The sequence below is a fragment of the Hyla sarda genome, unplaced genomic scaffold, assembly GCF_029499605.1.
Source record: "Hyla sarda isolate aHylSar1 unplaced genomic scaffold, aHylSar1.hap1 scaffold_2388, whole genome shotgun sequence".
Lineage (NCBI taxonomy): Eukaryota > Metazoa > Chordata > Amphibia > Anura > Hylidae > Hyla > Hyla sarda.
In genome coordinates, this window is record NW_026609073.1 from 20482 (window position 1) to 42071 (window position 21590).

The 21590-nt window shown below is 46.1% G+C and overlaps 10 non-coding genes across 10 annotated transcripts; all 10 read right to left on the reverse strand.

Moving 5' to 3' along the window:
* Positions 1–753: 753 nt before the first annotated feature.
* On the reverse strand, positions 754–944 carry LOC130322902 (U2 spliceosomal RNA). Its single transcript, XR_008868318.1, has one exon. It is a non-coding gene; the product is annotated as a U2 spliceosomal RNA (small nuclear RNA).
* A 2087-nt stretch (positions 945–3031) lies between these two features.
* LOC130322903 (U2 spliceosomal RNA) lies at positions 3032–3222 on the reverse strand. The gene has a single exon (XR_008868319.1). It is a non-coding gene; the product is annotated as a U2 spliceosomal RNA (small nuclear RNA).
* A 2095-nt stretch (positions 3223–5317) lies between these two features.
* LOC130322904 (U2 spliceosomal RNA) lies at positions 5318–5508 on the reverse strand. Its single transcript, XR_008868320.1, has one exon. It is a non-coding gene; the product is annotated as a U2 spliceosomal RNA (small nuclear RNA).
* Positions 5509–7600: 2092 nt separating this feature from the next.
* On the reverse strand, positions 7601–7792 carry LOC130322913 (U2 spliceosomal RNA). Its single transcript, XR_008868328.1, has one exon. It is a non-coding gene; the product is annotated as a U2 spliceosomal RNA (small nuclear RNA).
* A 2103-nt stretch (positions 7793–9895) lies between these two features.
* On the reverse strand, positions 9896–10086 carry LOC130322905 (U2 spliceosomal RNA). Its single transcript, XR_008868321.1, has one exon. It is a non-coding gene; the product is annotated as a U2 spliceosomal RNA (small nuclear RNA).
* A 2092-nt stretch (positions 10087–12178) lies between these two features.
* LOC130322906 (U2 spliceosomal RNA) lies at positions 12179–12369 on the reverse strand. Its single transcript, XR_008868322.1, has one exon. It is a non-coding gene; the product is annotated as a U2 spliceosomal RNA (small nuclear RNA).
* A 2089-nt stretch (positions 12370–14458) lies between these two features.
* Positions 14459–14649, reverse strand: LOC130322907 (U2 spliceosomal RNA). Its single transcript, XR_008868323.1, has one exon. It is a non-coding gene; the product is annotated as a U2 spliceosomal RNA (small nuclear RNA).
* Positions 14650–16739: 2090 nt separating this feature from the next.
* On the reverse strand, positions 16740–16930 carry LOC130322908 (U2 spliceosomal RNA). Its single transcript, XR_008868324.1, has one exon. It is a non-coding gene; the product is annotated as a U2 spliceosomal RNA (small nuclear RNA).
* A 2100-nt stretch (positions 16931–19030) lies between these two features.
* LOC130322910 (U2 spliceosomal RNA) lies at positions 19031–19221 on the reverse strand. Its single transcript, XR_008868326.1, has one exon. It is a non-coding gene; the product is annotated as a U2 spliceosomal RNA (small nuclear RNA).
* Positions 19222–21307: 2086 nt separating this feature from the next.
* LOC130322911 (U2 spliceosomal RNA) lies at positions 21308–21498 on the reverse strand. The gene has a single exon (XR_008868327.1). It is a non-coding gene; the product is annotated as a U2 spliceosomal RNA (small nuclear RNA).
* Positions 21499–21590: the final 92 nt, after the last annotated feature.

Consider the following 21590-nt stretch of genomic DNA (forward strand, 5'->3'; position numbering starts at 1 on the left):
GAGCAGGTTTAGATACAGTCTAAAGTATAGATCTCAAAGTCTGTGCACAGAATTTAGCAAGGGCCTCGCACCTTCTGATGCATCAGGTAGGTGCACAATAGCATAGCCTAACCCTCTGTACTTTGGTCTATATTGATGCGGGACATAGACAGCCAGCTGATGACCAATCCATTAGTGCAATGGATGGCTGGAAGCATTTGTCTTTGCCTTTGCAATACCACAGAAGCAATGCATGGTCAATGTACAGCAATGACACACCTGTGTGAACAGCCAGGAGACCCCCCCCCCCCATGTTATGTTACATAGTTACATAGTTAGTACGGTCGAAAAAAGACATATGTCCATCACGTTCAACCAGGGAATTAAGGGGTAGGGGTGTGGCGCGATATTGGGGAAGGGATGAGATTTTATATTTCTTCATAAGCATTAATCTTATTTTGTCAATTAGGAACATTCAGCACCCACCCGCTATCAAGGCAGCTGCCTATCATGTCATGCCCTACCTGCACAGGTGTGCTGGCTACTCAAATGATCCAATTAAGGAGGCCATTTAGTCAGCAGCAGCAGAAGTCCTGTGCCTGGACGCTCCAACAGGGGCCAGACACAAGCAGAAGCAGAAGCAGCAGAAGCAGCAGCAGCACCACCTTTTGTTTTTTGGCTGCAGCAGCAGCAAGGCCCACAGGGCTGGCTAGCTGGCTAGCCAGCAAGCAGGTAGCAATGAAAGTAGGAATCTTTCTTTTTAACCCTGTAAGGGGGTGGTGCACTGTACCCGAAGATACTGCCATATCGGGTCAATGCATAGGGCGACGGAAGCAAGCTTCGAAATCGGCCCCCGTTCTCAAAAATCCATTTAATATATGGTCCCCAGATAGGGGACGTATCAGATATTAAACTGATAAGAACAGATACTACACTTGATCTTAGCCAAAAGGCCGAGAAGCGATAACCGTGAAAGGGGCGGGCCCAACAAGGTCCCCTTCATGGGCACTATCACTGCTTGCTGTCAGGGAGGCTGCCAGACAATTTTCCATGCACACTCTGGGCTGGGGGGCAGTCAACCACCAGTACACACAGCAGAACCTAAACCCATACCATTATTGCTAAGCAGCAAGACAGGGGCCCATTGCACTCCCACGGGGCCTTTTTAAATGCAATCCATAACCCGGATTTGCCAGGAACCCTTCTTACTCCTCCTACTTGCATGTGACACTGGGCTTAGGATCTGCATAGGAAACACACACACAAGCACACACCTACCTTTGTTGCCTGCAGATGCCTCCTTGGCTGTCCCCAAACGGTATCAAACCAACACCCACGGGAAGCTGTAAGCATAGAGGACATGCCTGCACCCCATTGGACTTACCTGTGTGGGTTAAATCCGGGTTATTTGACAACCTATGGCGGTGATGGTTCTGCTCAGGCAGAGCAGTGCTGATGCTCCTCATAAAGCTGTCGCTGCTGTGAAGGTTCTAGGTGACATCACAAATCCCTATGGTTACATACACAACAAAGCTGGGTTGTTGTTGTTTACACTCTGCAAGGCCTGTGGAAGTGAGTGACATCATAGCACTGTAGTTCTGAGGGTTCTAGATGGATGCAACAATCTCCTGTTGCTTCTATGAAGGCCATAATAGACGACATCACCAAACAGCTCCATAGTCACATACACAGCAAAGGAGAGATGTTGTTTACACCTAGTGATGTCAGTGGTATTGAGTGACATCACAGCACAGTGCTAAGGCTCCTGGGCCTGGACACAGCAGCGGCTGCAATATCTCAACGGAGAATACGTTTATATATATGTGTGTGTGTGCGCGTATATATATATATATATATATATATATATATATATATATATATTTCTCCGCCGAAATCACTTTTAAACCCATTTCCACCTTTTTTTCCCTTCTCTTCCTCTTACTTTTTTTTCACGTTTTTTTACGTTTTTCTCCTTTTCGCCTCTTTTCTGGGCGTATTATTCTTCTTTTTCTTCTTTTTTTTCGTCTAATGCATACCCCATCAGTGCAGCAATGCTTATTCAATACCGCCAGCAGATGGAGACACTGGGGGATAATTTTCTAAGGATTTATACTGATTTTTCCTGTCTGAATTTGTCGCACAGAAAGTTGCAGGCCAAATATGTGTGACATTTCTGCGACTTTAGCTTCTAGAGCATTTTTACAACATTATACATAGGTGCTGAATACATAAAAAGCGACTGTTCAGCGACAGACAAGTCGCATCGGCTGAAAGTAGGCCAGAATGTCAGTCCATGTTGGAGCAGGTTTAGATACAGTCTAAAGTATAGATCTCAAAGTCTGTGCACAGAATTTAGCAAGGGCCTCGCACCTTCTGATGCATCAGGTAGGTGCACAATAGCATAGCCTAACCCTCTGTACTTTGGTCTATATTGATGCGGGACATAGACAGCCAGCTGATGACCAATCCATTAGTGCAATGGATGGCTGGAAGCATTTGTCTTTGCCTTTGCAATACCACAGAAGCAATGCATGGTCAATGTACAGCAATGACACACCTGTGTGAACAGCCAGGAGACCCCCCCCCCCCATGTTATGTTACATAGTTACATAGTTAGTACGGTCGAAAAAAGACATATGTCCATCACGTTCAACCAGGGAATTAAGGGGTAGGGGTGTGGCGCGATATTGGGGAAGGGATGAGATTTTATATTTCTTCATAAGCATTAATCTTATTTTGTCAATTAGGAACATTCAGCACCCACCCGCTATCAAGGCAGCTGCCTATCATGTCATGCCCTACCTGCACAGGTGTGCTGGCTACTCAAATGATCCAATTAAGGAGGCCATTTAGTCAGCAGCAGCAGAAGTCCTGTGCCTGGACGCTCCAACAGGGGCCAGACACAAGCAGAAGCAGAAGCAGCAGAAGCAGCAGCAGCACCACCTTTTGTTTTTTGGCTGCAGCAGCAGCAAGGCCCACAGGGCTGGCTAGCTGGCTAGCCAGCAAGCAGGTAGCAATGAAAGTAGGAATCTTTCTTTTTAACCCTGTAAGGGGGTGGTGCACTGTACCCGAAGATACTGCCATATCGGGTCAATGCATAGGGCGACGGAAGCAAGCTTCGAAATCGGCCCCCGTTCTCAAAAATCCATTTAATATATGGTCCCCAGATAGGGGACGTATCAGATATTAAACTGATAAGAACAGATACTACACTTGATCTTAGCCAAAAGGCCGAGAAGCGATAACCGTGAAAGGGGCGGGCCCAACAAGGTCCCCTTCATGGGCACTATCACTGCTTGCTGTCAGGGAGGCTGCCAGACAATTTTCCATGCACACTCTGGGCTGGGGGGCAGTCAACCACCAGTACACACAGCAGAACCTAAACCCATACCATTATTGCTAAGCAGCAAGACAGGGGCCCATTGCACTCCCACGGGGCCTTTTTAAATGCAATCCATAACCCGGATTTGCCAGGAACCCTTCTTACTCCTCCTACTTGCATGTGACACTGGGCTTAGGATCTGCATAGGAAACACACACACAAGCACACACCTACCTTTGTTGCCTGCAGATGCCTCCTTGGCTGTCCCCAAACGGTATCAAACCAACACCCACGGGAAGCTGTAAGCATAGAGGACATGCCTGCACCCCATTGGACTTACCTGTGTGGGTTAAATCCGGGTTATTTGACAACCTATGGCGGTGATGGTTCTGCTCAGGCAGAGCAGTGCTGATGCTCCTCATAAAGCTGTCGCTGCTGTGAAGGTTCTAGGTGACATCACAAATCCCTATGGTTACATACACAACAAAGCTGGGTTGTTGTTGTTTACACTCTGCAAGGCCTGTGGAAGTGAGTGACATCATAGCACTGTAGTTCTGAGGGTTCTAGATGGATGCAACAATCTCCTGTTGCTTCTATGAAGGCCATAATAGACGACATCACCAAACAGCTCCATAGTCACATACACAGCAAAGGAGAGATGTTGTTTACACCTAGTGATGTCAGTGGTATTGAGTGACATCACAGCACAGTGCTAAGGCTCCTGGGCCTGGACACAGCAGCGGCTGCAATATCTCAACGGAGAATACGTTTATATATATGTGTGTGTGTGCGCGTATATATATATATATATATATATATATATATATATATATATATATATATATTTCTCCGCCGAAATCACTTTTAAACCCATTTCCACCTTTTTTTCCCTTCTCTTCCTCTTACTTTTTTTTCACGTTTTTTTACGTTTTTCTCCTTTTCGCCTCTTTTCTGGGCGTATTATTCTTCTTTTTCTTCTTTTTTTTCGTCTAATGCATACCCCATCAGTGCAGCAATGCTTATTCAATACCGCCAGCAGATGGAGACACTGGGGGATAATTTTCTAAGGATTTATACTGATTTTTCCTGTCTGAATTTGTCGCACAGAAAGTTGCAGGCCAAATATGTGTGACATTTCTGCGACTTTAGCTTCTAGAGCATTTTTACAACATTATACATAGGTGCTGAATACATAAAAAGCGACTGTTCAGCGACAGACAAGTCGCATCGGCTGAAAGTAGGCCAGAATGTCAGTCCATGTTGGAGCAGGTTTAGATACAGTCTAAAGTATAGATCTCAAAGTCTGTGCACAGAATTTAGCAAGGGCCTCGCACCTTCTGATGCATCAGGTAGGTGCACAATAGCATAGCCTAACCCTCTGTACTTTGGTCTATATTGATGCGGGACATAGACAGCCAGCTGATGACCAATCCATTAGTGCAATGGATGGCTGGAAGCATTTGTCTTTGCCTTTGCAATACCACAGAAGCAATGCATGGTCAATGTACAGCAATGACACACCTGTGTGAACAGCCAGGAGACCCCCCCCCCCCATGTTATGTTACATAGTTACATAGTTAGTACGGTCGAAAAAAGACATATGTCCATCACGTTCAACCAGGGAATTAAGGGGTAGGGGTGTGGCGCGATATTGGGGAAGGGATGAGATTTTATATTTCTTCATAAGCATTAATCTTATTTTGTCAATTAGGAACATTCAGCACCCACCCGCTATCAAGGCAGCTGCCTATCATGTCATGCCCTACCTGCACAGGTGTGCTGGCTACTCAAATGATCCAATTAAGGAGGCCATTTAGTCAGCAGCAGCAGAAGTCCTGTGCCTGGACGCTCCAACAGGGGCCAGACACAAGCAGAAGCAGAAGCAGCAGAAGCAGCAGCAGCACCACCTTTTGTTTTTTGGCTGCAGCAGCAGCAAGGCCCACAGGGCTGGCTAGCTGGCTAGCCAGCAAGCAGGTAGCAATGAAAGTAGGAATCTTTCTTTTTAACCCTGTAAGGGGGTGGTGCACTGTACCCGAAGATACTGCCATATCGGGTCAATGCATAGGGCGACGGAAGCAAGCTTCGAAATCGGCCCCCGTTCTCAAAAATCCATTTAATATATGGTCCCCAGATAGGGGACGTATCAGATATTAAACTGATAAGAACAGATACTACACTTGATCTTAGCCAAAAGGCCGAGAAGCGATAACCGTGAAAGGGGCGGGCCCAACAAGGTCCCCTTCATGGGCACTATCACTGCTTGCTGTCAGGGAGGCTGCCAGACAATTTTCCATGCACACTCTGGGCTGGGGGGCAGTCAACCACCAGTACACACAGCAGAACCTAAACCCATACCATTATTGCTAAGCAGCAAGACAGGGGCCCATTGCACTCCCACGGGGCCTTTTTAAATGCAATCCATAACCCGGATTTGCCAGGAACCCTTCTTACTCCTCCTACTTGCATGTGACACTGGGCTTAGGATCTGCATAGGAAACACACACACAAGCACACACCTACCTTTGTTGCCTGCAGATGTCCTCCTTGGCTGTCCCCAAACGGTATCAAACCAACACCCACGGGAAGCTGTAAGCATAGAGGACATGCCTGCACCCCATTGGACTTACCTGTGTGGGTTAAATCCGGGTTATTTGACAACCTATGGCGGTGATGGTTCTGCTCAGGCAGAGCAGTGCTGATGCTCCTCATAAAGCTGTCGCTGCTGTGAAGGTTCTAGGTGACATCACAAATCCCTATGGTTACATACACAACAAAGCTGGGTTGTTGTTGTTTACACTCTGCAAGGCCTGTGGAAGTGAGTGACATCATAGCACTGTAGTTCTGAGGGTTCTAGATGGATGCAACAATCTCCTGTTGCTTCTATGAAGGCCATAATAGACGACATCACCAAACAGCTCCATAGTCACATACACAGCAAAGGAGAGATGTTGTTTACACCTAGTGATGTCAGTGGTATTGAGTGACATCACAGCACAGTGCTAAGGCTCCTGGGCCTGGACACAGCAGCGGCTGCAATATCTCAACGGAGAATACGTTTATATATATGTGTGTGTGTGCGCGTATATATATATATATATATATATATATATATATATATATATATATATTTCTCCGCCGAAATCACTTTTAAACCCATTTCCACCTTTTTTTCCCTTCTCTTCCTCTTACTTTTTTTTCACGTTTTTTTACGTTTTTCTCCTTTTCGCCTCTTTTCTGGGCGTATTATTCTTCTTTTTCTTCTTTTTTTTCGTCTAATGCATACCCCATCAGTGCAGCAATGCTTATTCAATACCGCCAGCAGATGGAGACACTGGGGGATAATTTTCTAAGGATTTATACTGATTTTTCCTGTCTGAATTTGTCGCACAGAAAGTTGCAGGCCAAATATGTGTGACATTTCTGCGACTTTAGCTTCTAGAGCATTTTTACAACATTATACATAGGTGCTGAATACATAAAAAGCGACTGTTCAGCGACAGACAAGTCGCATCGGCTGAAAGTAGGCCAGAATGTCAGTCCATGTTGGAGCAGGTTTAGATACAGTCTAAAGTATAGATCTCAAAGTCTGTGCACAGAATTTAGCAAGGGCCTCGCACCTTCTGATGCATCAGGTAGGTGCACAATAGCATAGCCTAACCCTCTGTACTTTGGTCTATATTGATGCGGGACATAGACAGCCAGCTGATGACCAATCCATTAGTGCAATGGATGGCTGGAAGCATTTGTCTTTGCCTTTGCAATACCACAGAAGCAATGCATGGTCAATGTACAGCAATGACACACCTGTGTGAACAGCCAGGAACCCCCCCCCCCCATGTTATGTTACATAGTTACATAGTTAGTACGGTCGAAAAAAGACATATGTCCATCACGTTCAACCAGGGAATTAAGGGGTAGGGGTTGTGGCGCGATATTGGGGAAGGGATGAGATTTTATATTTCTTCATAAGCATTAATCTTATTTTGTCATTAGGAACATTCAGCACCCACCCGCTATCAAGGCAGCTGCCTATCATGTCATGCCCTACCTGCACAGGTGTGCTGGCTACTCAAATGATCCAATTAAGGAGGCCATTTAGTCAGCAGCAGCAGAAGTCCTGTGCCTGGACGCTCCAACAGGGGCCAGACACAAGCAGAAGCAGAAGCAGCAGAAGCAGCAGCAGCACCACCTTTTGTTTTTTGGCTGCAGCAGCAGCAAGGCCCACAGGGCTGGCTAGCTGGCTAGCCAGCAAGCAGGTAGCAATGAAAGTAGGAATCTTTCTTTTTAACCCTGTAAGGGGGGTGGTGCACTGTACCCGAAGATACTGCCATATCGGGTCAATGCATAGGGCGACGGAAGCAAGCTTCGAAATCGGCCCCCCGTTCTCAAAAATCCATTTAATATATGGTCCCCAGATAGGGGACGTATCAGATATTAAACTGATAAGAACAGATACTACACTTGATCTTAGCCAAAAGGCCGAGAAGCGATAACCGTGAAAGGGGGCGGGCCAACAAGGTCCCCTTCATGGGCACTATCACTGCTTGCTGTCAGGGAGGCTGCCAGACAATTTTCCATGCACACTCTGGGCTGGGGGCAGTCAACCACCAGTACACACAGCAGAACCTAAACCCATACCATTATTGCTAAGCAGCAAGACAGGGGCCCATTGCACTCCCACGGGGCCCTTTTTAAATGCAATCCATAACCCGGATTTGCCAGGAACCCTTCTTACTCCTCCTACTTGCATGTGACACTGGGCTTAGGATCTGCATAGGAAACACACACACAAGCACACACCTACCTTTGTTGCCTGCAGATGCCTCCTTGGCTGTCCCCAAACGGTATCAAACCAACACCCACGGGAAGCTGTAAGCATAGAGGACATGCCTGCACCCCATTGGACTTACCTGTGTGGGTTAAATCCGGGTTATTTGACAACCTATGGCGGTGATGGTTCTGCTCAGGCAGAGCAGTGCTGATGCTCCTCATAAAGCTGTCGCTGCTGTGAAGGTTCTAGGTGGACATCACAAATCCCTATGGTTACATACACAACAAAGCTGGGTTGTTGTTGTTTACACTCTGCAAGGCCTGTGGAAGTGAGTGACATCATAGCACTGTAGTTCTGAGGGTTCTAGATGGATGCAACAATCTCCTGTTGCTTCTATGAAGGCCATAATAGACGACATCACCAAACAGCTCCATAGTCACATACACAGCAAAGGAGAGATGTTGTTTACACCTAGTGATGTCAGTGGTATTGAGTGACATCACAGCACAGTGCTAAGGCTCCTGGGCCTGGACACAGCAGCGGCTGCAATATCTCAACGGAGAATACGTTTATATATATGTGTGTGTGTGCGCGTATATATATATATATATATATATATATATATATATATATATATATATATATATATATTTCTCCGCCGAAATCACTTTTAAACCCATTTCCACCTTTTTTTCCCTTCTCTTCCTCTTACTTTTTTTTCACGTTTTTTTACGTTTTTCTCCTTTTCGCCTCTTTTCTGGGCGTATTATTCTTCTTTTTCTTCTTTTTTTTCGTCTAATGCATACCCCATCAGTGCAGCAATGCTTATTCAATACCGCCAGCAGATGGAGACACTGGGGGATAATTTTCTAAGGATTTATACTGATTTTTCCTGTCTGAATTTGTCGCACAGAAAGTTGCAGGCAAATATGTGTGACATTTCTGCGACTTTAGCTTCTAGAGCATTTTTACAACATTATACATAGGTGCTGAATACATAAAAAGCGACTGTTCAGCGACAGACAAGTCGCATCGGCTGAAAGTAGGCCAGAATGTCAGTCCATGTTGGAGCAGGTTTAGATACAGTCTAAAGTATAGATCTCAAAGTCTGTGCACAGAATTTAGCAAGGGCCTCGCACCTTCTGATGCATCAGGTAGGTGCACAATAGCATAGCCTAACCCTCTGTACTTTGGTCTATATTGATGCGGGACATAGACAGCCAGCTGATGACCAATCCATTAGTGCAATGGATGGCTGGAAGCATTTGTCTTTGCCTTTGCAATACCACAGAAGCAATGCATGGTCAATGTACAGCAATGACACACCTGTGTGAACAGCCAGGAGACCCCCCCCCCCCATGTTATGTTACATAGTTACATAGTTAGTACGGTCGAAAAAAGACATATGTCCATCACGTTCAACCAGGGAATTAAGGGGTAGGGGTGTGGCGCGATATTGGGGGAAGGGATGAGATTTTATATTTCTTCATAAGCATTAATCTTATTTTGTCAATTAGGAACATTCAGCACCCACCCGCTATCAAGGCAGCTGCCTATCATGTCATGCCCTACCTGCACAGGTGTGCTGGCTACTCAAATGATCCAATTAAGGAGGCCATTTAGTCAGCAGCAGCAGAAGTCCTGTGCCTGGACGCTCCAACAGGGGCCAGACACAAGCAGAAGCAGAAGCAGCAGAAGCAGCAGCAGCACCACCTTTTGTTTTTTGGCTGCAGCAGCAGCAAGGCCCACAGGGCTGGCTAGCTGGCTAGCCAGCAAGCAGGTAGCAATGAAAGTAGGAATCTTTCTTTTTAACCCTGTAAGGGGGGTGGTGCACTGTACCCGAAGATACTGCCATATCGGGTCAATGCATAGGGCGACGGAAGCAAGCTTCGAAATCGGCCCCCGTTCTCAAAAATCCATTTAATATATGGTCCCCAGATAGGGGACGTATCAGATATTAAACTGATAAGAACAGATACTACACTTGATCTTAGCCAAAAGGCCGAGAAGCGATAACCGTGAAAGGGGCGGGCCCAACAAGGTCCCCTTCATGGGCACTATCACTGCTTGCTGTCAGGGAGGCTGCCAGACAATTTTCCATGCACACTCTGGGCTGGGGGGGCAGTCAACCACCAGTACACACAGCAGAACCTAAACCCATACCATTATTGCTAAGCAGCAAGACAGGGGCCCATTGCACTCCCACGGGGCCTTTTTAAATGCAATCCATAACCCGGATTTGCAGGAACCCTTCTTACTCCTCCTACTTGCATGTGACACTGGGCTTAGGATCTGCATAGGAAACACACACACAAGCACACACCTACCTTTGTTGCCTGCAGATGCCTCCTTGGCTGTCCCCAAACGGTATCAAACCAACACCCACGGGAAGCTGTAAGCATAGAGGACATGCCTGCACCCCATTGGACTTACCTGTGTGGGTTAAATCCGGGTTATTTGACAACCTATGGCGGTGATGGTTCTGCTCAGGCAGAGCAGTGCTGATGCTCCTCATAAAGCTGTCGCTGCTGTGAAGGTTCTAGGTGACATCACAAATCCCTATGGTTACATACACAACAAAGCTGGGTTGTTGTTGTTTACACTCTGCAAGGCCTGTGGAAGTGAGTGACATCATAGCACTGTAGTTCTGAGGGTTCTAGATGGATGCAACAATCTCCTGTTGCTTCTATGAAGGCCATAATAGACGACATCACCAAACAGCTCCATAGTCACATACACAGCAAAGGAGAGATGTTGTTTACACCTAGTGATGTCAGTGGTATTGAGTGACATCACAGCACAGTGCTAAGGCTCCTGGGCCTGGACACAGCAGCGGCTGCAATATCTCAACGGAGAATACGTTTATATATATGTGTGTGTGTGCGCGTATATATATATATATATATATATATATATATATATATATATATATATTTCTCCGCCGAAATCACTTTTAAACCCATTTCCACCTTTTTTTCCCTTCTCTTCCTCTTACTTTTTTTCACGTTTTTTTACGTTTTTCTCCTTTTCGCCTCTTTTCTGGGCGTATTATTCTTCTTTTTCTTCTTTTTTTTCGTCTAATGCATACCCCATCAGTGCAGCAATGCTTATTCAATACCGCCAGCAGATGGAGACACTGGGGGATAATTTTCTAAGGATTTATACTGATTTTTCCTGTCTGAATTTGTCGCACAGAAAGTTGCAGGCCAAATATGTGTGACATTTCTGCGACTTTAGCTTCTAGAGCATTTTTACAACATTATACATAGGTGCTTGAATACATAAAAAGCGACTGTTCAGCGACAGACAAGTCGCATCGGCTGAAAGTAGGCCAGAATGTCAGTCCATGTTGGAGCAGGTTTAGATACAGTCTAAAGTATAGATCTCAAAGTCTGTGCACAGAATTTAGCAAGGGCCTCGCACCTTCTGATGCATCAGGTAGGTGCACAATAGCATAGCCTAACCCTCTGTACTTTGGTCTATATTGATGCGGGACATAGACAGCCAGCTGATGACCAATCCATTAGTGCAATGGATGGCTGGAAGCATTTGTCTTTGCCTTTGCAATACCAACAGAAGCAATGCATGGTCAATGTACAGCAATGACACACCTGTGTGAACAGCCAGGAGACCCCCCCCCCCCATGTTATGTTACATAGTTACATAGTTAGTACGGTCGAAAAAAGACATATGTCCATCACGTTCAACCAGGGGAATTAAGGGGTAGGGGTGTGGCGCGATATTGGGGAAGGGATGAGATTTTATATTTCTTCATAAGCATTAATCTTATTTTGTCAATTAGGAACATCAGCACCCACCCGCTATCAAGGCAGCTGCCTATCATGTCATGCCCTACCTGCACAGGTGTGCTGGCTACTCAAATGATCCAATTAAGGAGGCCATTTAGTCAGCAGCAGCAGAAGTCCTGTGCCTGGACGCTCCAACAGGGGCCAGACACAAGCAGAAGCAGAAGCAGCAGAAGCAGCAGCAGCACCACCTTTTGTTTTTTGGCTGCAGCAGCAGCAAGGCCCACAGGGCTGGCTAGCTGGCTAGCCAGCAAGCAGGTAGCAATGAAAGTAGGAATCTTTCTTTTTAACCCTGTAAGGGGGTGGTGCACTGTACCCGAAGATACTGCCATATCGGGTCAATGCATAGGGCGACGGAAGCAAGCTTCGAAATCGGCCCCCGTTCTCAAAAATCCATTTAATATATGGTCCCCAGATAGGGGACGTATCAGATATTAAACTGATAAGAACAGATACTACACTTGATCTTAGCCAAAAGGCCGAGAAGCGATAACCGTGAAAGGGGCGGGCCCAACAAGGTCCCCTTCATGGGCACTATCACTGCTTGCTGTCAGGGAGGCTGCCAGACAATTTTCCATGCACACTCTGGGCTGGGGGGCAGTCAACCACCAGTACACACAGCAGAACCTAAACCCATACCATTATTGCTAAGCAGCAAGACAGGGGCCCATTGCACTCCCACGGGGCCTTTTTAAATGCAATCCATAACCCGGATTTGCCAGGAACCCTTCTTACTCCTCCTACTTGCATGTGACACTGGGCTTAGGATCTGCATAGGAAACACACACACAAGCACACACCTACCTTTGTTGCCTGCAGATGCCTCCTTGGCTGTCCCCAAACGGTATCAAACCAACACCCACGGGAAGCTGTAAGCATAGAGGACATGCCTGCACCCCATTGGACTTACCTGTGTGGGTTAAATCCGGGTTATTTGACAACCTATGGCGGTGATGGTTCTGCTCAGGCAGAGCAGTGCTGATGCTCCTCATAAAGCTGTCGCTGCTGTGAAGGTTCTAGGTGACATCACAAATCCCTATGGTTACATACACAACAAAGCTGGGTTGTTGTTGTTTACACTCTGCAAGGCCTGTGGAAGTGAGTGACATCATAGCACTGTAGTTCTGAGGGTTCTAGATGGATGCAACAATCTCCTGTTGCTTCTATGAAGGCCATAATAGACGACATCACCAAACAGCTCCATAGTCACATACACAGCAAAGGAGAGATGTTGTTTACACCTAGTGATGTCAGTGGTATTGAGTGACATCACAGCACAGTGCTAAGGCTCCTGGGCCTGGACACAGCAGCGGCTGCAATATCTCAACGGAGAATACGTTTATATATATGTGTGTGTGTGCGCGTATATATATATATATATATATATATATATATATATATATATATATTTCTCCGCCGAAATCACTTTTAAACCCATTTCCACCTTTTTTTCCCTTCTCTTCCTCTTACTTTTTTTTCACGTTTTTTTACGTTTTTCTCCTTTTCGCCTCTTTTCTGGGCGTATTATTCTTCTTTTTCTTCTTTTTTTTCGTCTAATGCATACCCCATCAGTGCAGCAATGCTTATTCAATACCGCCAGCAGATGGAGACACTGGGGGATAATTTTCTAAGGATTTATACTGATTTTTCCTGTCTGAATTTGTCGCACAGAAAGTTGCAGGCCAAATATGTGTGACATTTCTGCGACTTTAGCTTCTAGAGCATTTTTACAACATTATACATAGGTGCTGAATACATAAAAAGCGACTGTTCAGCGACAGACAAGTCGCATCGGCTGAAAGTAGGCCAGAATGTCAGTCCATGTTGGAGCAGGTTTAGATACAGTCTAAAGTATAGATCTCAAAGTCTGTGCACAGAATTTAGCAAGGGCCTCGCACCTTCTGATGCATCAGGTAGGTGCACAATAGCATAGCCTAACCCTCTGTACTTTGGTCTATATTGATGCGGGACATAGACAGCCAGCTGATGACCAATCCATTAGTGCAATGGATGGCTGGAAGCATTTGTCTTTGCCTTTGCAATACCACAGAAGCAATGCATGGTCAATGTACAGCAATGACACACCTGTGTGAACAGCCAGGAGACCCCCCCCCCCCATGTTATGTTACATAGTTACATAGTTAGTACGGTCGAAAAAAGACATATGTCCATCACGTTCAACCAGGGAATTAAGGGGTAGGGGTGTGGCGCGATATTGGGGAAGGGATGAGATTTTATATTTCTTCATAAGCATTAATCTTATTTTGTCAATTAGGAACATTCAGCACCCACCCGCTATCAAGGCAGCTGCCTATCATGTCATGCCCTACCTGCACAGGTGTGCTGGCTACTCAAATGATCCAATTAAGGAGGCCATTTAGTCAGCAGCAGCAGAAGTCCTGTGCCTGGACGCTCCAACAGGGGCCAGACACAAGCAGAAGCAGAAGCAGCAGAAGCAGCAGCAGCACCACCTTTTGTTTTTTGGCTGCAGCAGCAGCAAGGCCCACAGGGCTGGCTAGCTGGCTAGCCAGCAAGCAGGTAGCAATGAAAGTAGGAATCTTTCTTTTTAACCCTGTAAGGGGGTGGTGCACTGTACCCGAAGATACTGCCATATCGGGTCAATGCATAGGGCGACGGAAGCAAGCTTCGAAATCGGCCCCCGTTCTCAAAAATCCATTTAATATATGGTCCCCAGATAGGGGACGTATCAGATATTAAACTGATAAGAACAGATACTACACTTGATCTTAGCCAAAAGGCCGAGAAGCGATAACCGTGAAAGGGGCGGGCCCAACAAGGTCCCCTTCATGGGCACTATCACTGCTTGCTGTCAGGGAGGCTGCCAGACAATTTTCCATGCACACTCTGGGCTGGGGGGCAGTCAACCACCAGTACACACAGCAGAACCTAAACCCATACCATTATTGCTAAGCAGCAAGACAGGGGCCCATTGCACTCCCACGGGGCCTTTTTAAATGCAATCCATAACCCGGATTTGCCAGGAACCCTTCTTACTCCTCCTACTTGCATGTGACACTGGGCTTAGGATCTGCATAGGAAACACACACACAAGCACACACCTACCTTTGTTGCCTGCAGATGCCTCCTTGGCTGTCCCCAAACGGTATCAAACCAACACCCACGGGAAGCTGTAAGCATAGAGGACATGCCTGCACCCCATTGGACTTACCTGTGTGGGTTAAATCCGGGTTATTTGACAACCTATGGCGGTGATGGTTCTGCTCAGGCAGAGCAGTGCTGATGCTCCTCATAAAGCTGTCGCTGCTGTGAAGGTTCTAGGTGACATCACAAATCCCTATGGTTACATACACAACAAAGCTGGGTTGTTGTTGTTTACACTCTGCAAGGCCTGTGGAAGTGAGTGACATCATAGCACTGTAGTTCTGAGGGTTCTAGATGGATGCAACAATCTCCTGTTGCTTCTATGAAGGCCATAATAGACGACATCACCAAACAGCTCCATAGTCACATACACAGCAAAGGAGAGATGTTGTTTACACCTAGTGATGTCAGTGGTATTGAGTGACATCACAGCACAGTGCTAAGGCTCCTGGGCCTGGACACAGCAGCGGCTGCAATATCTCAACGGAGAATACGTTTATATATATGTGTGTGTGTGCGCGTATATATATATATATATATATATATATATATATATATATATATATTTCTCCGCCGAAATCACTTTTAAACCCATTTCCACCTTTTTTTCCCTTCTCTTCCTCTTACTTTTTTTTCACGTTTTTTTACGTTTTTCTCCTTTTCGCCTCTTTTCTGGGCGTATTATTCTTCTTTTTCTTCTTTTTTTTCGTCTAATGCATACCCCATCAGTGCAGCAATGCTTATTCAATACCGCCAGCAGATGGAGACACTGGGGGATAATTTTCTAAGGATTTATACTGATTTTTCCTGTCTGAATTTGTCGCACAGAAAGTTGCAGGCCAAATATGTGTGACATTTCTGCGACTTTAGCTTCTAGAGCATTTTTACAACATTATACATAGGTGCTGAATACATAAAAAGCGACTGTTCAGCGACAGACAAGTCGCATCGGCTGAAAGTAGGCCAGAATGTCAGTCCATGTTGGAGCAGGTTTAGATACAGTCTAAAGTATAGATCTCAAAGTCTGTGCACAGAATTTAGCAAGGGCCTCGCACCTTCTGATGCATCAGGTAGGTGCACAATAGCATAGCCTAACCCTCTGTACTTTGGTCTATATTGATGCGGGACATAGACAGCCAGCTGATGACCAATCCATTAGTGCAATGGATGGCTGGAAGCATTTGTCTTTGCCTTTGCAATACCACAGAAGCAATGCATGGTCAATGTACAGCAATGACACACCTGTGTGAACAGCCAGGAGACCCCCCCCCCCCATGTTATGTTACATAGTTACATAGTTAGTACGGTCGAAAAAAGACATATGTCCATCACGTTCAACCAGGGAATTAAGGGGTAGGGGTGTGGCGCGATATTGGGGAAGGGATGAGATTTTATATTTCTTCATAAGCATTAATCTTATTTTGTCAATTAGGAACATTCAGCACCCACCCGCTATCAAGGCAGCTGCCTATCATGTCATGCCCTACCTGCACAGGTGTGCTGGCTACTCAAATGATCCAATTAAGGAGGCCATTTAGTCAGCAGCAGCAGAAGTCCTGTGCCTGGACGCTCCAACAGGGGCCAGACACAAGCAGAAGCAGAAGCAGCAGAAGCAGCAGCAGCACCACCTTTTGTTTTTTGGCTGCAGCAGCAGCAAGGCCCACAGGGCTGGCTAGCTGGCTAGCGCAGCAAGCAGGTAGCAATGAAAGTAGGAATCTTTCTTTTTAACCCTGTAAGGGGGTGGTGCACTGTACCCGAAGATACTGCCATATCGGGTCAATGCATAGGGCGACGGAAGCAAGCTTCGAAATCGGCCCCCGTTCTCAAAAATCCATTTAATATATGGTCCCCAGATAGGGGACGTATCAGATATTAAACTGATAAGAACAGATACTACACTTGATCTTAGCCAAAAGGCCGAGAAGCGATAACCGTGAAAGGGGCGGGCCCAACAAGGTCCCCTTCATGGGCACTATCACTGCTTGCTGTCAGGGAGGCTGCCAGACAATTTTCCATGCACACTCTGGGCTGGGGGGCAGTCAACCACCAGTACACACAGCAGAACCTAAACCCATACCATTATTGCTAAGCAGCAAGACAGGGGCCCATTGCACTCCCACGGGGCCTTTTTAAATGCAATCCATAACCCGGATTTGCCAGGAACCCTTCTTACTCCTCCTACTTGCATGTGACACTGGGCTTAGGATCTGCATAGGAAACACACACACAAGCACACACCTACCTTTGTTGCCTGCAGATGCCTCCTTGGCTGTCCCCAAACGGTATCAAACCAACACCCACGGGAAGCTGTAAGCATAGAGGACATGCCTGCACCCCATTGGACTTACCTGTGTGGGTTAAATCCGGGTTATTTGACAACCTATGGCGGTGATGGTTCTGCTCAGGCAGAGCAGTGCTGATGCTCCTCATAAAGCTGTCGCTGCTGTGAAGGTTCTAGGTGACATCACAAATCCCTATGGTTACATACACAACAAAGCTGGGTTGTTGTTGTTTACACTCTGCAAGGCCTGTGGAAGTGAGTGACATCATAGCACTGTAGTTCTGAGGGTTCTAGATGGATGCAACAATCTCCTGTTGCTTCTATGAAGGCCATAATAGACGACATCACCAAACAGCTCCATAGTCACATACACAGCAAAGGAGAGATGTTGTTTACACCTAGTGATGTCAGTGGTATTGAGTGACATCACAGCACAGTGCTAAGGCTCCTGGGCCTGGACACAGCAGCGGCTGCAATATCTCAACGGAGAATACGTTTATATATATGTGTGTGTGTGCGCGTATATATATATATATATATATATATATATATATATATATATATATATATATATATTTCTCCGCCGAAATCACTTTTAAACCCATTTCCACCTTTTTTTCCCTTCTCTTCCTCTTACTTTTTTTTCACGTTTTTTTACGTTTTTCTCCTTTTCGCCTCTTTTCTGGGCGTATTATTCTTCTTTTTCTTCTTTTTTTTCGTCTAATGCATACCCCATCAGTGCAGCAATGCTTATTCAATACCGCCAGCAGATGGAGACACTGGGGGATAATTTTCTAAGGATTTATACTGATTTTTCCTGTCTGAATTTGTCGCACAGAAAGTTGCAGGCCAAATATGTGTGACATTTCTGCGACTTTAGCTTCTAGAGCATTTTTACAACATTATACATAGGTGCTGAATACATAAAAAGCGACTGTTCAGCGACAGACAAGTCGCATCGGCTGAAAGTAGGCCAGAATGTCAGTCCATGTTGGAGCAGGTTTAGATACAGTCTAAAGTATAGATCTCAAAGTCTGTGCACAGAATTTAGCAAGGGCCTCGCACCTTCTGATGCATCAGGTAGGTGCACAATAGCATAGCCTAACCCTCTGTACTTTGGTCTATATTGATGCGGGACATAGACAGCCAGCTGATGACCAATCCATTAGTGCAATGGATGGCTGGAAGCATTTGTCTTTGCCTTTGCAATACCACAGAAGCAATGCATGGTCAATGTACAGCAATGACACACCTGTGTGAACAGCCAGGAGACCCCCCCCCCCCCATGTTATGTTACATAGTTACATAGTTAGTACGGTCGAAAAAAGACATATGTCCATCACGTTCAACCAGGGAATTAAGGGGTAGGGGTGTGGCGCGATATTGGGGAAGGGATGAGATTTTATATTTCTTCATAAGCATTAATCTTATTTTGTCAATTAGGAACATTCAGCACCCACCCGCTATCAAGGCAGCTGCCTATCATGTCATGCCCTACCTGCACAGGTGTGCTGGCTACTCAAATGATCCAATTAAGGAGGCCATTTAGTCAGCAGCAGCAGAAGTCCTGTGCCTGGACGCTCCAACAGGGGCCAGACACAAGCAGAAGCAGAAGCAGCAGAAGCAGCAGCAGCACCACCTTTTGTTTTTTGGCTGCAGCAGCAGCAAGGCCCACAGGGCTGGCTAGCTGGCTAGCCAGCAAGCAGGTAGCAATGAAAGTAGGAATCTTTCTTTTTAACCCTGTAAGGGGGTGGTGCACTGTACCCGAAGATACTGCCATATCGGGTCAATGCATAGGGCGACGGAAGCAAGCTTCGAAATCGGCCCCCGTTCTCAAAAATCCATTTAATATATGGTCCCCAGATAGGGGACGTATCAGATATTAAACTGATAAGAACAGATACTACACTTGATCTTAGCCAAAAGGCCGAGAAGCGATAACCGTGAAAGGGGCGGGCCCAACAAGGTCCCCTTCATGGGCACTATCACTGCTTGCTGTCAGGGAGGCTGCCAGACAATTTTCCATGCACACTCTGGGCTGGGGGGCAGTCAACCACCAGTACACACAGCAGAACCTAAACCCATACCATTATTGCTAAGCAGCAAGACAGGGGCCCATTGCACTCCCACGGGGCCTTTTTAAATGCAATCCATAACCCGGATTTGCCAGGAACCCTTCTTACTCCTCCTACTTGCATGTGACACTGGGCTTAGGATCTGCATAGGAAACACACACACAAGCACACACCTACCTTTGTTGCCTGCAGATGCCTCCTTGGCTGTCCCCAAACGGTATCAAACCAACACCCACGGGAAGCTGTAAGCATAGAGGACATGCCTGCACCCCATTGGACTTACCTGTGTGGGTTAAATCCGGGTTATTTGACAACCTATGGCGGTGATGGTTCTGCTCAGGCAGAGCAGTGCTGATGCTCCTCATAAAGCTGTCGCTGCTGTGAAGGTTCTAGGTGACATCACAAATCCCTATGGTTACATACACAACAAAGCTGGGTTGTTGTTGTTTACACTCTGCAAGGCCTGTGGAAGTGAGTGACATCATAGCACTGTAGTTCTGAGGGTTCTAGATGGATGCAACAATCTCCTGTTGCTTCTATGAAGGCCATAATAGACGACATCACCAAACAGCTCCATAGTCACATACACAGCAAAGGAGAGATGTTGTTTACACCTAGTGATGTCAGTGGTATTGAGTGACATCACAGCACAGTGCTAAGGCTCCTGGGCCTGGACACAGCAGCGGCTGCAATATCTCAACGGAGAATACGTTTATATATATGTGTGTGTGTGCGCGTATATATATATATATATATATATATATATATATATATATATATATTTCTCCGCCGTCACTTTTAAACCCATTTCCACCTTTTTTTCCCTTCTCTTCCTCTTACTTTTTTTTCACGTTTTTTTACGTTTTTCTCCTTTTCGCCTCTTTTCTGGGCGTATTATTCTTCTTTTTCTTCTTTTTTTTTGTCTAATGCATACCCCATCAGTGCAGCAATGCTTATTCAATACCGCCAGCAGATGGAGACACTGGGGGATAATTTTCTAAGGATTTATACTGATTTTTCCTGTCTGAATTTGTCGCACAGAAAGTTGCAGGCCAAATATGTGTGACATTTCTGCGACTTTAGCTTCTAGAGCATTTTTACAACATTATACATAGGTGCTGAATACATAAAAAGCGACTGTTCAGCGACAGACAAGTCGCATCGGCTGAAAGTAGGCCAGAATGTCAGTCCATGTTGGAGCAGGTTTAGATACAGTCTAAAGTATAGATCTCAAAGTCTGTGCACAGAATTTAGCAAGGGCCTCGCACCTTCTGATGCATCAGGTAGGTGCACAATAGCATAGCCTAACCCTCTGTACTTTGGTCTATATTGATGCGGGACATAGACAGCCAGCTGATGACCAATCCATTAGTGCAATGGATGGCTGGAAGCATTTGTCTTTGCCTTTGCAATACCACAGAAGCAATGCATGGTCAATGTACAGCAATGACACACCTGTGTGAACAGCCAGGAGACCCCCCCCCCCCATGTTATGTTACATAGTTACATAGTTAGTACGGTCGAAAAAAGACATATGTCCATCACGTTCAACCAGGGAATTAAGGGGTAGGGGTGTGGCGCGATATTGGGGAAGGGATGAGATTTTATATTTCTTCATAAGCATTAATCTTATTTTGTCAATTAGGAACATTCAGCACCCACCCGCTATCAAGGCAGCTGCCTATCATGTCATGCCCTACCTGCACAGGTGTGCTGGCTACTCAAATGATCCAATTAAGGAGGCCATTTAGTCAGCAGCAGCAGAAGTCCTGTGCCTGGACGCTCCAACAGGGGCCAGACACAAGCAGAAGCAGAAGCAGCAGAAGCAGCAGCAGCACCACCTTTTGTTTTTTGGCTGCAGCAGCAGCAAGGCCCACAGGGCTGGCTAGCTGGCTAGCCAGCAAGCAGGTAGCAATGAAAGTAGGAATCTTTCTTTTTAACCCTGTAAGGGGGTGGTGCACTGTACCCGAAGATACTGCCATATCGGGTCAATGCATAGGGCGACGGAAGCAAGCTTCGAAATCGGCCCCCGTTCTCAAAAATCCATTTAATATATGGTCCCCAGATAGGGGACGTATCAGATATTAAACTGATAAGAACAGATACTACACTTGATCTTAGCCAAAAGGCCGAGAAGCGATAACCGTGAAAGGGGCGGGCCCAACAAGGTCCCCTTCATGGGCACTATCACTGCTTGCTGTCAGGGAGGCTGCCAGACAATTTTCCATGCACA